Source organism: the organism of the source record quoted next, unplaced genomic scaffold (assembly GCF_019419815.1).
Source record: "Pyrus x bretschneideri cultivar Hongxiangsu unplaced genomic scaffold, Pyrus_bretschneideri_v1 Contig31, whole genome shotgun sequence".
Lineage (NCBI taxonomy): Eukaryota > Viridiplantae > Streptophyta > Magnoliopsida > Rosales > Rosaceae > Pyrus > Pyrus x bretschneideri.
The window spans coordinates 1,227,658-1,241,401 of record NW_025999624.1 but is presented as its reverse complement, the minus strand read 5'-3'; positions in this window follow the sequence as shown (position 1 = coordinate 1,241,401).

Below are 13,744 nucleotides of genomic sequence, written 5' to 3'. Positions count from 1 at the left end.
ACTTTCCTAGTTCTAAAACTTTCCCTAAGTCCTAATTTCTGATTTCTTGCAAGGAATGGATTTTTCCTTCCTTCTTTTGCACCAATTTCGTACCTTACCTTAAATTCCCCTTCCTTGTTGTAAAAGAGGTTTAATTTATGATTCCTTGCAAGGCAAGGACATTCCTTACTTGTTTTAAATTCGTGCATTCCCCTTTTCTGATTTTATTTGGACTTTATTCACTTACCTTTTCTATTTAGACTAGGAAATCTGAATCATAACTCAATTAGGTATGTTATTAACTTCCCAAAACACTTATAATCAGCCCTTGGCCAAACCCTAGAGATGGACCACCAAAAACTCGTCCATTCACTCCCACACACATCAAAACATCCCAAAACACCATTCTGCAACCCAGAAATACAACCAGCCGCTCCACCTTCTTCCACCACCATTGCCGAGTCTTCCACCACCTTCCAACCATCAAACCCTCATCCACACTCAACCTACATCCCTTGCCGTGCCTTTAAACACCCCAAAATCCATTCTACATCATCAAAACAACCTAGAAACCATCATCACCCAATCTGCAGCAAGCAAGGGAAAGGAGACAGATTCACTCAATTGTTTGGCTCTTCATTCTGAGTTGTTGAACAATTTTAGGTGTATTCTATCTTATATTTCAATGTCTAATTCATGTAATCTTTGTTTTACTTTGAGTATGATTGGCTAACTTCGTTTTGGCTAAGGGTGTATTCGAAACCATGATTATATATGTGAAATAAGTTGATTACTTCCAGTTATCGTTGCATAAGTCGTGAATACAGTTTGCTTAACCATTTGATTTAGAACTTATTCTTGTATGTTGATTGAGAGTGCACACTTAATTTCCATGCTTGAATTTGGTGCTAGGGTATAAGTTTGTTTCTCCTAATCGTTATGAATTTATATTCGCAAGTAGTGAAGGTCGCTAGTCACGATCGCGTTAAGTAAATTCCTGGCAGGAGTATCATGCTTTTCATAGTTACAAATGCCTTGTCGATGCTTATGATTTCCAAAGAACGTAATGATTCTAACTTGTGTCTTTATCATGCTGTTCATATAGAGAACTTGTTAGGAATAATTTGGTTGCATGCATATTCATCCAATTCAATGATTCTAGGGAAATCTGAAGGTTAATTTAAGCGGACCTAATTAACTTGGAGTGTCAAGGTTCATAACTTATTGAATTGATAACTGGAAATTGATTTACATTGCATATATTTCATGTGTGGAGAAGAACCCCTTAGCTATTCCATCATCCATTGGTTCATCACAAATTGTTTACAATCTGTTTTTCTTTATAATCTTTCCATTTAATTTAATTTCGTTCAAACACAATCCCCCCATATTTTGTTAAGTCTTAGCCATTATAATCTGTCTTATTTTGTGTTTTTAAGTATTTTGAGTCACAAGCATGTTCAAATTCGTCCAAATCAAGTTTTAGTTTCTGTTAGAGTCAATTTGATTGTTCTAGGCAATTTTGAGTGTTTCAAATCTGTTTTGAGTCATAGTAGTCTAGTTAGAGTCTTTAAGTTTAGTTTTTGTGTTTTTAAGTCAATTTATATTAGATTAGCACCCCTAGTTAATCCCCGGTTAGAATGATCCCTACTTACATCATTACTACAATTGTCACAAATAGGGTTTAATTTGTGTGTCACATTCGTAACGCATCAAATTTTTGGCGCCGTTGCCGAGGATTAGCAAAGTTGCTAATCCCTTGTCTTGAGTCTTGTTTAAATTGTTTAGTTTCTGTTTTGTTTTAAATTTTGCACCGTGTGTGTGTGTTTTGTTTTTGTGTCGTGTATAGGCACCTTACTTTCTTACTTGTGCTGAGTCTATTAAGTTGGTTACTGACCTTGTTTGCTCTTGTGTGCAGGTACTAGTTTATGACCCGTAGCTCACAACCTGTTCGTGAGCATATCTTCGACTTTGACGGCGATTTCGAGAGGACTTTGAGAAGAAAGAGGAAACTACAAGAGTCTAATCCTCCTAGTCCCGAACCTAAATTAGAAGAGCAAGAAGTTGAGGTTCAATAGGAGCCCACGGCAAGGTTTAAAGAGGAAGTACCAACCATGGCAGCGGACAATCGAACCATCAAGGAGCTTTCTGCCTCGGGTTTGGACAATGCATCCCCTCTTTGCATCCAAGACCCTAGGGCAGCCCCTGAGAAGACCGATGAATTTGAGTTGAAATCCAATTTGCTACATCATGTACCCAAGTTCCATGGGTTATCAATGGAGGACCCCAATAAGCATTTAAAGGAGTTCGAAGTAGTATGCTCAAGTATGACACCGGTGAACGTGGACAGCAACATATTGAAGATGAAGGCTTTTCCTTTTACTTTGTTGGAGAAGGCCAAGGATTGGTTGTATGAGTTGGCTCCCGGAACTGTCACATCATGGGAGAGTATGAAGCGAGCCTTCTTAGAGAAGTTCTTTCCGACATCACGAGTCATTCTTCTTCGCAAGAAGATTAGTGGAATTCAGCAAAGCCAAGGTGAATCTTTTCCAACTTATTATGAACATTTTAAAACTCTTGTTGCTTCATGTCCACAGCACCAAATGAAGAAGGAGCTTCTTCTTCAATATTTCTACAAAGGTCTCTTACCAATTGAACGTCAAATATTGGATGCATCCGCGGGAGGAGCTCTAGTGGACAAGACACCCATGAATGCCAAAACTCTCATTGCTAATCGAGCACTCAACGCACAATAATATGAAGGTGTTGGGCAGAGAGACACCCCACGGCCACATCATGTAAATAAGGTAAGCTCTATTTCTGAGTTACAATCCCAAATGGCTAACCTTACGTCTATGTTATCGCAGTTTGTTGAAGGCCCCAAAGCGCAAGGAACTACAATTTGTGGTGTATGCTCCATTCACGGACACCAATCTAATCAATCCCCTCAATTAATTGAGAATGGAGGGTGGGAATCTGCCAATGCTGTGGGTTATGGGAGTCAAAACCAACCAAGGGGTGATCCTTTCTCTAATACATACAATCAGGGATGGCGTGACCACCCCAATTTCAGATGGAGAGATGCACCACAACCTGCCCAACAAAGTGGATTCCGACAACCCCTAGGTTTCTTTCCAAGGCCAATGGCACCACAACCACCTCCTTCAGCACAATCATCCCAAACCAACTCAGGTACGTCTATGAATGATGATAAAACATATTAGTTATTAACCACAATGGCACAGGGAATGCAGAACAAAGCAAAGGAGGTTAATGAGTTAAAGAAGCAAATGGGCCAAATGGTAGAATTTTTGGGACAATTTCGTGAAAATGGTAAGTTACCAAGCACTACGGTGGTCAATCCCAAGGGTGGTTTCGAATCTGCAAAAGCTATCACACTAAGAAGTGGAAAAAAAGTGGGAAGCAAAGCACATGAACCTGCCCAAAACAAGGAAGATGAGAAAATACAAATTGAAGAAGAACAACAATCCTACCCCACGACAAGGGTAGCATCACCCATGCCGCAACCATCTAAGCACTCCCATCTGTCCACCTCAGGTAATGTTGTCCCAAATGTTGTGATTTCGAACACTAATCTGCCCAATGTTCCTTTCCCTCGCAGATTTGCACAATCGAAGAAGGAAGAAAGTGAAAATGACATTTTGGATACCTTTCGAAAAGTCCAAGTAAACATTCCTTTACTTGATGCTATTAAGCAAGTGCCCAAGTATGCAAAGTTTTTAAAAGAGTTATGCACAACTAGGAAAAGAATTTCAAACAAAGAAGTTGTGAAAGTAAGTGAAAATGTATCTACGGTTTTGCAACAAAAGTTACCTCCAAAGGGTAAGGATCCAGGGAGCTTTACTATCCCATGCATAATTGGAAACACTAGATTTGAACAATGCATGTTAGATTTAGGTGCTTCTATTAATGTCATGCCATATTCCATTTATGTATCTATGAACCTTGGTGAGTTAAAACAAGATGGCGTTATAATTCAATTGCCCGATCGTTCTAACGCTTATCCCAAGGGAGTCCTTGAGGATGTTTTAGTGCAGGTCAATCATCTTATCTTTCCTGCACATTTTTATGTCTTAGAAATGGAGGATTCGAGCCATGCTCCATCATTGCCAATCTTGCTAGGCCGTTCATTCATGAAAACAGCGAGAACAAAGATAGATGTGTTTATGGGAACATTAACCATGGACTTTGATGGGGACATTATTAATTTTAATCTTTCTGAAACCATTAAATATCCAATTGAGGACCATTCTTGTTTTGCTATTGACATTGTTGATTCTTTGGCACAGGTACATTTGGATCAAATGAACGAAGATGCACTTGAGGTAGCCTTAGTGCACGGCATAGGAGCAAGAATTAAGGATGGGGGAATCCTTGCAACCCACGGCATGCAATCTGACCATATTGCCGTGCCTCCTTGTGGTGAAGTAATTGAAAGTGTTGCTGCCCTAGAGTCATTGCCCTCACAATCTGGTAAGTCTCCACTCTCAATTTTAGATTCGATTTTAACTAACAAGTTACTTCCATCAATTGTGCAACCACCTACACTTGAGTTAAAGCCATTACCTAGTCACTTGAAGTATGTTTTCTTGGGAGAAGATCAAACACTACTCGTCATCATATCTAGCTCACTCACGGCCCAAGAAGAAGACAAGTTGATAAGGGTGTTAAAGGTGCACAAATCTGCCATTGGATGGACCTTGGCGGATATCAAAGGCATTAGTCCCACCACGTGCATGCATCGCATCCTTTTGGAGTAAGGAGCCAAGCCATCTAGTGAAGCTCAACGTCGCCTTAATCCACCCATGTTGGAAGTAGTGAAAAAGGAGGTTATAAAATTGCTTGATTGTGGTGTTATATATCCTATTTCTAATAGTCGTTGGGTGTCACCCGTGCAGGTTATTCCAAAGAAGTCCGGAGTCACGGTGGTGAAGAATGAAGAACAAGAGCTTGTACCCACTCGTGTTGTGACCGGTTGGCGTGTTTGTATTGATTAGAGGAAGTTAAATGCCATTCCTTGACCAAATGTTAGAAAGGTTAGCCGGTTATAAATTTTATTGCTTTCTTGATGGATATTCTGGATATAACCAAATTGTGATAGCTCCGGAGGACCAAGAGAAGACAACCTTCACGTGCCCCTTTGGCACCTTTGCATATAGGCGCATGCCATTTGGTTTGTGCAATGCCCCTGCGACATTTCAACGATGCATGGTGAGTATATTTTCTGACTATGTAGAGAAGATTATTGAGATATTCATGGATGACTTTAGCGTGTTTGGTAATTCATTCGATCATTGCTTGAATAATCTGACCTTAATTTTGAAACGTTGTGTTGAAATGAATCTTGTGCTTAATTGGGAAAAATGTCACTTCATGGTTAAGCAAGGTATTGTTTTAGGACATATTATTTCTGAAAAAGGCATTGAAGTGGATAAATCTAAGGTAGACCTTGTTCGTCACTTACCCTCTCCAACTTCGGTTAGAGAGGTTCGTTCGTTTCTTGGTCACGCAGGTTTTTATAGGCGTTTCATAAAGGATTTCTCCAAGATTGCACAGCCACTATGCCGATTGCTTCAAAAAGAGGTGGCTTTCGAGTTTGATGATGCATGCTCCATGGCATTCAAACACTTAAAGGAGGCTCTCACTTCGGCTCCCATTATCACACCTCCAGATTGGAGCCTTCCATTCGAGTTAATGTGCGATGCTTCAGACTATGCGATTGGTGCTGTTTTGGGGCAGCGAAAGAACAAATAGCCTCATGTTATTTATTATGCATCTAGGACACTAAATGATGCTTAATTAAATTACTCAACCACTGAAAAAGAATTACTTGCTGTGGTATTTGCATTAGATAAGTTCCGATCATACTTATTTGGTACTAAAGTTATTATTTTTACTGATCATGCAGCTCTCAAGTATTTGCTCACGGAAAAGGAGGCCAAGCCTAGACTAATTCGATGGATGTTGCTTCTACAAGAGTTTGACATTGAGATTCGAGATAAGAAGGGCGTGGAGAATGTGTTGGCTGACCACCTAAGTCGAATGGTGCATGAGGAAACATTGCCAATTTCTGAAACCTTCCCCTATGAACAATTAATGTCTATCCAGGTAAGTGAGCCTTGGTATGCAAATTTGGTGAACTTTTTGGTGTCTAAACATACCCCTAGCACACTTAATAGGAATCAACGTGATAAGCTTAAAAAGGATGCTAGGTTTTATGTTTGGGATGACCCATACCTCCGGAAATTTTGTCCCGATCAGATTGTACGACGTTGTGTGAATGAATTTGTGTTTCAATTTATTTTAAAATTCTGTCATTCATATGCATGTGGGGGACATTTTGGCACCCAATGCACTGCCCTTAAAGTTTTAGAATGTGGGTTTTATTGGCCAACCATTTTTAGGGATGCTAGGACATTTTGCCTTACATGTGATCGTTGTCAATGAATGGGTAATATAAGTGTTAAGGATCAAATGCCACAAAACCCTATACTTTCTGTTGAAATATTTGATGTGTGGGGAATTGATTTTATGGGTCATTTTCCTTCATCACATGGTTTTCTCTATATCTTGTTGGCGGTGGATTATGTTTCCAAATGGGTGGAAGCAAAAGCCACCCGTACTAACGATTCCAAAGTAGTTGCAGATTTTGTGAAGTCTAACATTTTTGCTAGGTTCGGAATGCCTCGGGTCCTTATAAGTGATGGAGGTTCCCATTTTTGTAATCGCACAATCGAGGCACTGCTCAAGAAGTACAACGTTACACATAGGGTTTCGACACCCTATTATCCTCAAACAAGCGGACAAGCCGAGGTGTCGAATCGGGAGATAAAACAGATTCTTGAGAAGATGGTTGGGCCAACAAGAAAAGATTGGAGCTTGAGGTTAGAGGATGCATTGTGGGCTTATAGGACCGCCTACAAAACACCCGTAGGAATGTCCCCCTTTCGGCTTGTTTATGGCAAACCATGTCACTTACCTGTGGAGTTGGAGCATAAGGCTCATTGGGCCGTGAGGAAGTTCAACATGGATGTAGATGAGGCGGGAATTCATCGTAAGCTTCAATTGAATGAACTTGAGGAGATACGGAATGAAGCTTACGAGAATGCTCGCATTTACAAGGAAAAGACAAAGGCCTTTCATGGCAAGATGATTCGCACCAAGTCCTTCTCTGTTGGACAGAAAGTGTTGTTGTTTAATTCTCGTCTTCGTCTGTTTCCGAGTAAGTTACGTTCACGTTGGATTAGACCCTTTGTTATTACTAATGTTTTTCCTAATGGTGCAGTCCAAGTTCGTAGTTTCAAAACAGGTCAAGAGTTCAAGGTGAATGGGCATCGATTGAAGCCTTACTACGAGAGCTTTGTAGAACATGATATAGAGGAGACCACCCACTATGTCGTGGGTTCCCATGAAGGTTGATCAATGTGGCATCGTCCGGCTGCAAGACGTAAAAGAAAGCGCTACTTGGGAGGCAACCCATGCAATCAACAAATGAAGAACTTAGGACTCGCTCCAAACTCAGATTTGCATCCCTAAAACTTTTCCTTTGTTGCTTACTTTATGTTATGTGTGATGTGTTTATTTGTGTGTTCCTTTGCTGTTAGTTTAGTCTAAAACATTGAGGACAATGTTTAGTTTAAGTGTGGGGGGCTAACATTCTGTTTTGAGCTATTTTTGCATGAAATTCGTAGGGTATTACCACCTAACATGTCTAAACTTGTTTCCCACTGTTTTAAGTGTTTTTAACATGTTTTGAAGTCTTTTTATGTGTTACTTTGAAAAAATCCGAAAAACAGTTTGAAACAACTAAAAAGAGTCAGTTTGAGTCAGTTTTGTGTTTGTTTTTGTGTGTTTGTGTCTTAGGATACCTTCCAACACAATGATGAGGATTTTATTTTTTATGTGCTTGGCTGTGAAAGAGAGTTATAAACATGGATGGAAGTTTGATATATTCTTTGTTTATACTTGGTTATAGTTGTTGTTTATGAATTCATGTTTAATCCCAAAGAAAGAAAAAATAAGTTTTTGTAATATGCTTGAAGGAAGGAACTTAGAATAACATTACAACCCTGAGAGACTTGAGCTTTAAACATTCTTTGGAGAGTATTAGTCTGTGATTCTTGTTTTCAAACTCGTTGCATGATATCATTATTCTTGCTTGGTTGCTAATTAGAAGGCGTTTCATCACTTAGTTCCAAATGCTAGAACTTGCATCCATTCCATTCAAAGCATGATATTGATTGCATAATATATATCAAGATGAAGTGTGTAGTGAAGCCATCAACCAAACAGCCAACCCATGCACTATATATTGTAGGTCATAACCCCCATTGAGCCATTGTTAGCCTTTGTTCTTTGTTTACCCATATCATCCCCACCTAGCCTAGATTAGGACCACCCATACCCTTGTTCTTGAAGCATAGTCAGCATGTCTTGGAGGGAATCCTTTCGATTATGCAAAACAACAAGTGTGGGGGAATTTGTGTGTGTGTGTTGATATGCCACGAAAAGAAATAAGGCATGAGTGAAAATAAAAAGAAAAAAAAATTCGTGGAAAAAGAAAAAGAAACGAAAAAGTTGTGAAAAGAAAGAAAAAGAGTTTGAAATAAGTGAAAATAAGCTCACATGTTTGTGGTAGTTGAAGAAAGGGTCCAAAACGTTGAATATGGCCTTAAGAGTTGTGTGAATTTTCCCCTTGTGTGTCTAAGTGAGTTTCTGCAATCATAAGTGATTCTAAGTGTCAAATTTCATTACTTTGCTTGCTATTGCTTAAAGAACGTTTGTTATCCTTACCTTTCATTGTTAGCCAATCACCCTTAACTCGTTACAATCCTTATGCTTCAATCTTGATCATTTGTTTTCAATAATGTGGAGTTTGGAATTGATGTAAGCATATGGTGTCCCTGGTTCTCGCATCTAATTAATAGCATTCCTTTCATGAGATCATATTCATATACATTCCAGAAAAGTACTTTCCTTGTTATAAACATATGTGAGTGTTTAGTTTCATATTTACATCAATCTTCTCACATATATTTAGTGTAAGGTGTGTAATCAGAAATTTTGTGTGAAAATAAGAGAGTATCTTGTAAGGAATTAAGTGAATTCTCTAAGGCATGTTACTACATTCAAATGTTGTTTTAAATTGATTAAATGAGAACTAGTAAGTAATGATTATGATTACGTATGTGCCTAAGCGTAAGGATGACTAAAATCTATGTGAGTAATGATCTTGAACATGTCATGTGCATTAAGAATCCCTGAGACCATTGTTGGAAGGTTTAGGTTTTGTTTTGTTTTTCCGTTTTGCTTGAGGACTAGCAAAAGCTAAGTGTGGGAGAATTTGATAGGAGCATATTTATGCGACTTAGTTTGCTTGTTTTTGTGTATTTATGTTATTAATTCTTAGTTATTTTAGTTCTTTAAGCTTTTTTTGTGTGTTTTCAGGTTCATAAGACGTATTTGGCGAAAGGATGCATTTTGGAGCCTCTTGAAGCACTTTTGGGCACAAATTGGATAGCTTATGCTTGGAGCAAAAGGAATGGACGAAATTGAAGAGTTGATGTCGCAAGGATTCCTACTACGACAAGGATTCCAATTACGAGAAGGCTTCCAAATTGAAGGAGGTTTCCCACTCACATGAGGATTCCTAGTTGGACGAGGATTCCTAATCACACAAGGATTCCTACTTGAAGTAGGAAAGTTAAGCCAAAGTTTCCTATTTTGGTTGACCTTTCCTAAATCAAGAACGCTCTAAGTTTTAGCAACTAAGATGGCTCCCGAGCACCCTTGGACAACAAACAAAGGTTCTTTGCAACTTTCCCTTCCTTGCCGTGCAAGGAAGGTTGTTTCCCTTTCTTTGTGTAAACTTCCCTATTTTCCATCTGTGTTAGGACCTTTCCCTTATTCTAATACCTCTTGCTTTGTGTCTTACCTTTCCCTAAACTATGTGCCGCACCCTTCCCTTGTGTTTCCTGATTTCAATTTCCTATTTCCTAGTTTAATTCACATTCCTAGTTCTAAAACTTTCCCTAAGTCCTAATTTCTGATTTCTTGCAAGGAATGGATTTTTCCTTCCTTCTTTTGCACCAATTTCGTACCTTACCTTAAATTCCCCTTCCTTGCTGTAAAAGAGGTTTAATTTCTGATTCCTTGTAAGGCAAGGACATTCCTTACTTGTTTTAAATTCGTGCATTCCACTTTTCTGATTTTATTTGGACTTTATTCACTTACCTTTTCTATTTAGACTAGGAAATCAGAATCATAACTCAATTAGGTATGTTATTAACTTCCCAAAACACTTATAATCATCCCTTGGCTGAACCCTAGAGATGGACCACCAAAAACTCGTCCATTCACTCCCACACACATCAAAACATCCCAAAACACCATTCTGCAACCCAGAAATACAACCAGCCGCTCCACCTTCTTCCACCACCATTGCCGAGTCTTCCACCACCTTCCAACCATCAAACCCTCATCCACACTCAACCTACATCCCTTGCCGTGCCTTTAAACACCCCAAAATCCATTCTACATCATCAAAACAACCCAGAAACCATAATCACCCAATCTGCAGCAAGCAAGGGAAAGGAGACAGATTCACTCAATTGTTTGGCTCTTCATTCTGAGTTGTTGAACAATTTTAGGTGTATTCTATCTTATATGTCAATGTCTAATTCATGTAATCTTTGTTTTGCTTTGAGTATGATTGGCTAACTTCGTTTTGGCTAAGGGTGTATTCGAAACCATGATTATATATGTGAAATAAGTTGATTACTTCCAGTTATCGTTGCATAAGTCGTGAATACAATTTGCTTAACCGTTTGATTTAGAACTTATTCTTGTATGTTGATTGAGGGTGCACGCTTAATTTCCATGCTTGAATTTGGTGCTAGGGTATAAGTTTGTTTCTCCTAATCGTTATGAATTTATATTCACAAGTAGTGAAGGTCGCTAGTCACGATCGCGTTAAGTAAATTCCTGGCAGGAGTATCATGCTTTTTATAGTTACAAATGCCTTGTCGATGCTTATGATTTCCAAAGAACGTAATGATTCTAACTTGTGTCTTTATCATGCTGTTCATATAGAGAACTTGTTAGGAATAATTTGGTTGCAATGCATATTCATCCAATTCAATGATTCTAGGGAAATCTGAAGGTTAATTTAAGCGGGCCTAATTAACTTGGAGTGTCGAGGTTATAACTTATTGAATTGATAACTGGAAATTGATTTACGTTGCATATATTTCATGTGTGGAGAAGAACCCCTTAGCTATTCCATTATCCATTGGTTCATCACAAATTGTTTACAATCTGTTTTTCTTTACAATCTGTCTATTTAATTTAATTTCGTCCAAACACAATCCCCCCATATTTTGTTAAGTCTTAGCCATTATAATCTGTCTTATTTTGTGTTTTTAAGTATTTTGAGTCACAAGCATGTTCAAATTCGTCCAAATCAAGTTTTAGTTTCTGTTAGAGTCAATTGGCAGTTTTGAGTGTTTCAAATCTGTTTTGAGTCATAGTAGTCTAGTTAGAGTCTTTAAGTTTAGTTTTTGTGTTTTTAAGTCAATTTATATTAGATTAGCACCCCTACTTAATCCCCGGTTAGAACGATCCCTACTTACATCATTACTACAATTGTCACAAATAGGGTTTAATTTGTGTGTCACATTCGTAACGCATCAATACACTTCTTCAGTTACTTACCAATTTATCTCAGGGGCAAGAAAATCAAAACAAAGCAATGCAAAATCAAGAAAAAGCCATGCAAAACCAAGACAAAAAGGTGGACCACTTGGAGAAGCAAATTGGGCAGATTGCGGAGTTTGTCGGACAATTCCGAGACCAAGGCAAGCTCCCTAGCTCAACCATTGTGAATCCAAAGGGAAGCTTTGAAACCGCCAAGGCTATTACGTTGAGAAGTGGTAAGGAGGTTGGAACCACCCCAAAACCATCCAAAACAAGTCAAAATGAGGAAAAGCTACTGCAAGAAGACGAAAAGGGAGCAAAGGCCACGGCAAGGGAATCCAAAACCTTGCCGCAACCCCTTAGTGCACCAAAACCATCCCAAACCACCAAGGTAAGTCCAAATTCGAATTTGTCTAGTTCTATTCCACTAAATGTGCCCTTTCCTAGCAGATTTATGCAAGTTAAGACAGAGGAAGATGAAAAAGACATCCTGGAGACGTTTAGGAAGGTGCATGTCAATATCCCGCTCATTGATGCAATAAAGCAAATTCCAAAGTACGCTAAGTTTTTGAAGAAGATTTTTACAACAAGGAAACGGATTCGGGAGAAAGAGGTGGTACATGTAAGTGAGAATGTCTCTACAATATTGCAAAGAAAGCTGCCACCTAAATGCAAAGATCCAGGTAGTTTCACTATCTCTTATATAGTTGGTAATACAAGGTTCGAACATGCTATGCTAGATTTAGGTGCATCAATTAATGTCATGTCATAGTCTGTTTATGCATCTATGAATCTAAGAGAGCTTAAAAATGATGGTGTTATTATTCAATTAGCCGATCGATCTAATGCATTCCCGAGAGGAGTTTTGGAAAATGTTTTGGTGCAGGTAGACCACTTGATTTTTCTTGCAGATTTCTATGTGCTTGACATGGAGGATTCAACCCACTCTCCACCATCGCCACTCTTACTTGGACGATCTTTCATGAAGACAGCCCACACCAAGATTGACGTGGCCAAATGAGCCTTAACTATGGAGTTTGGTGGTGATATGATTAACTTTAAAGTTTCTGAATCCATTGAGAATCCTAATGATGTTCGTTCTTGTTTTGCCATTGGTATAATTAAAAATATAGGGTAGGAACGTTCAACACTAATCAAGAAGGATGCATCTAGAACCACCATCAAGGAAGGAATTGGAGTGGAGCACAAGGAGCACGCCACTACCCTAAAAACACCCAATATGGTCGTGCCTAGTGATAAAATTGGCGAGATGATGGCTGCCCTAGGGGCATTGCCACAACATCCTAGTAAGTCTCCAATCCCAATTCCAATCCTCATTTCAACTAATAGGTTGTTACCTTCTTTGGTGCAAGTTCCAAATCGATTTCAAGGTGGTGGGAGCGTTTACATAGACTATAGGAACCAAAACACCACAATCAGGGAGGATCATTATCCCCTCCCATTCATTGAGCCATACTCTGAGAACTTTGAAGAGCGTGTCGTGGATGGTGCAAGCTTTCATGCCATGGGCCCAAATGAAGCTTAAGACGAAAGATCGTCCGACTGGAAGACATTAAAGCAAGCGCTTGTTGGGAGGCAACCCATGCATGCAAATAAAGAAGGCCTAGGAAGCTCCAACACTCCATAACCAGATTTGCGTTCCTAAACCCTACTCTTCATTGCTTTTATGTTGCCATGTTTGTCATGTTTGCTAGTTGTGTTATTTGGTTGTGTTTGTGAGTCTATGCTTAAAACATTGAGGACAATGTTTGGTTTAAGTGTGGGGGGGGTAAACAAAGTGTTTTTCATGCAAATTCGTGGGATTTTATCACCTATCATTTCTAAAGTTGTTTTTCACTGTTTTTAAGTGTTTTTAGTGTGTTTTGAAGTGTTTTTATGTGTCTTAAACAGAAAATCCGAAAATTTGAAAAACAAATCAAAAAAGAGTGTTTTGAAAACCCAAAAAGAGTTGTTTTTAGAGTCGTTTTGTTTTTGTGTTTGTTTGTGTCTTAGGGTGCCTTCCAACACAATGATGAGGATTTGGTTTTTA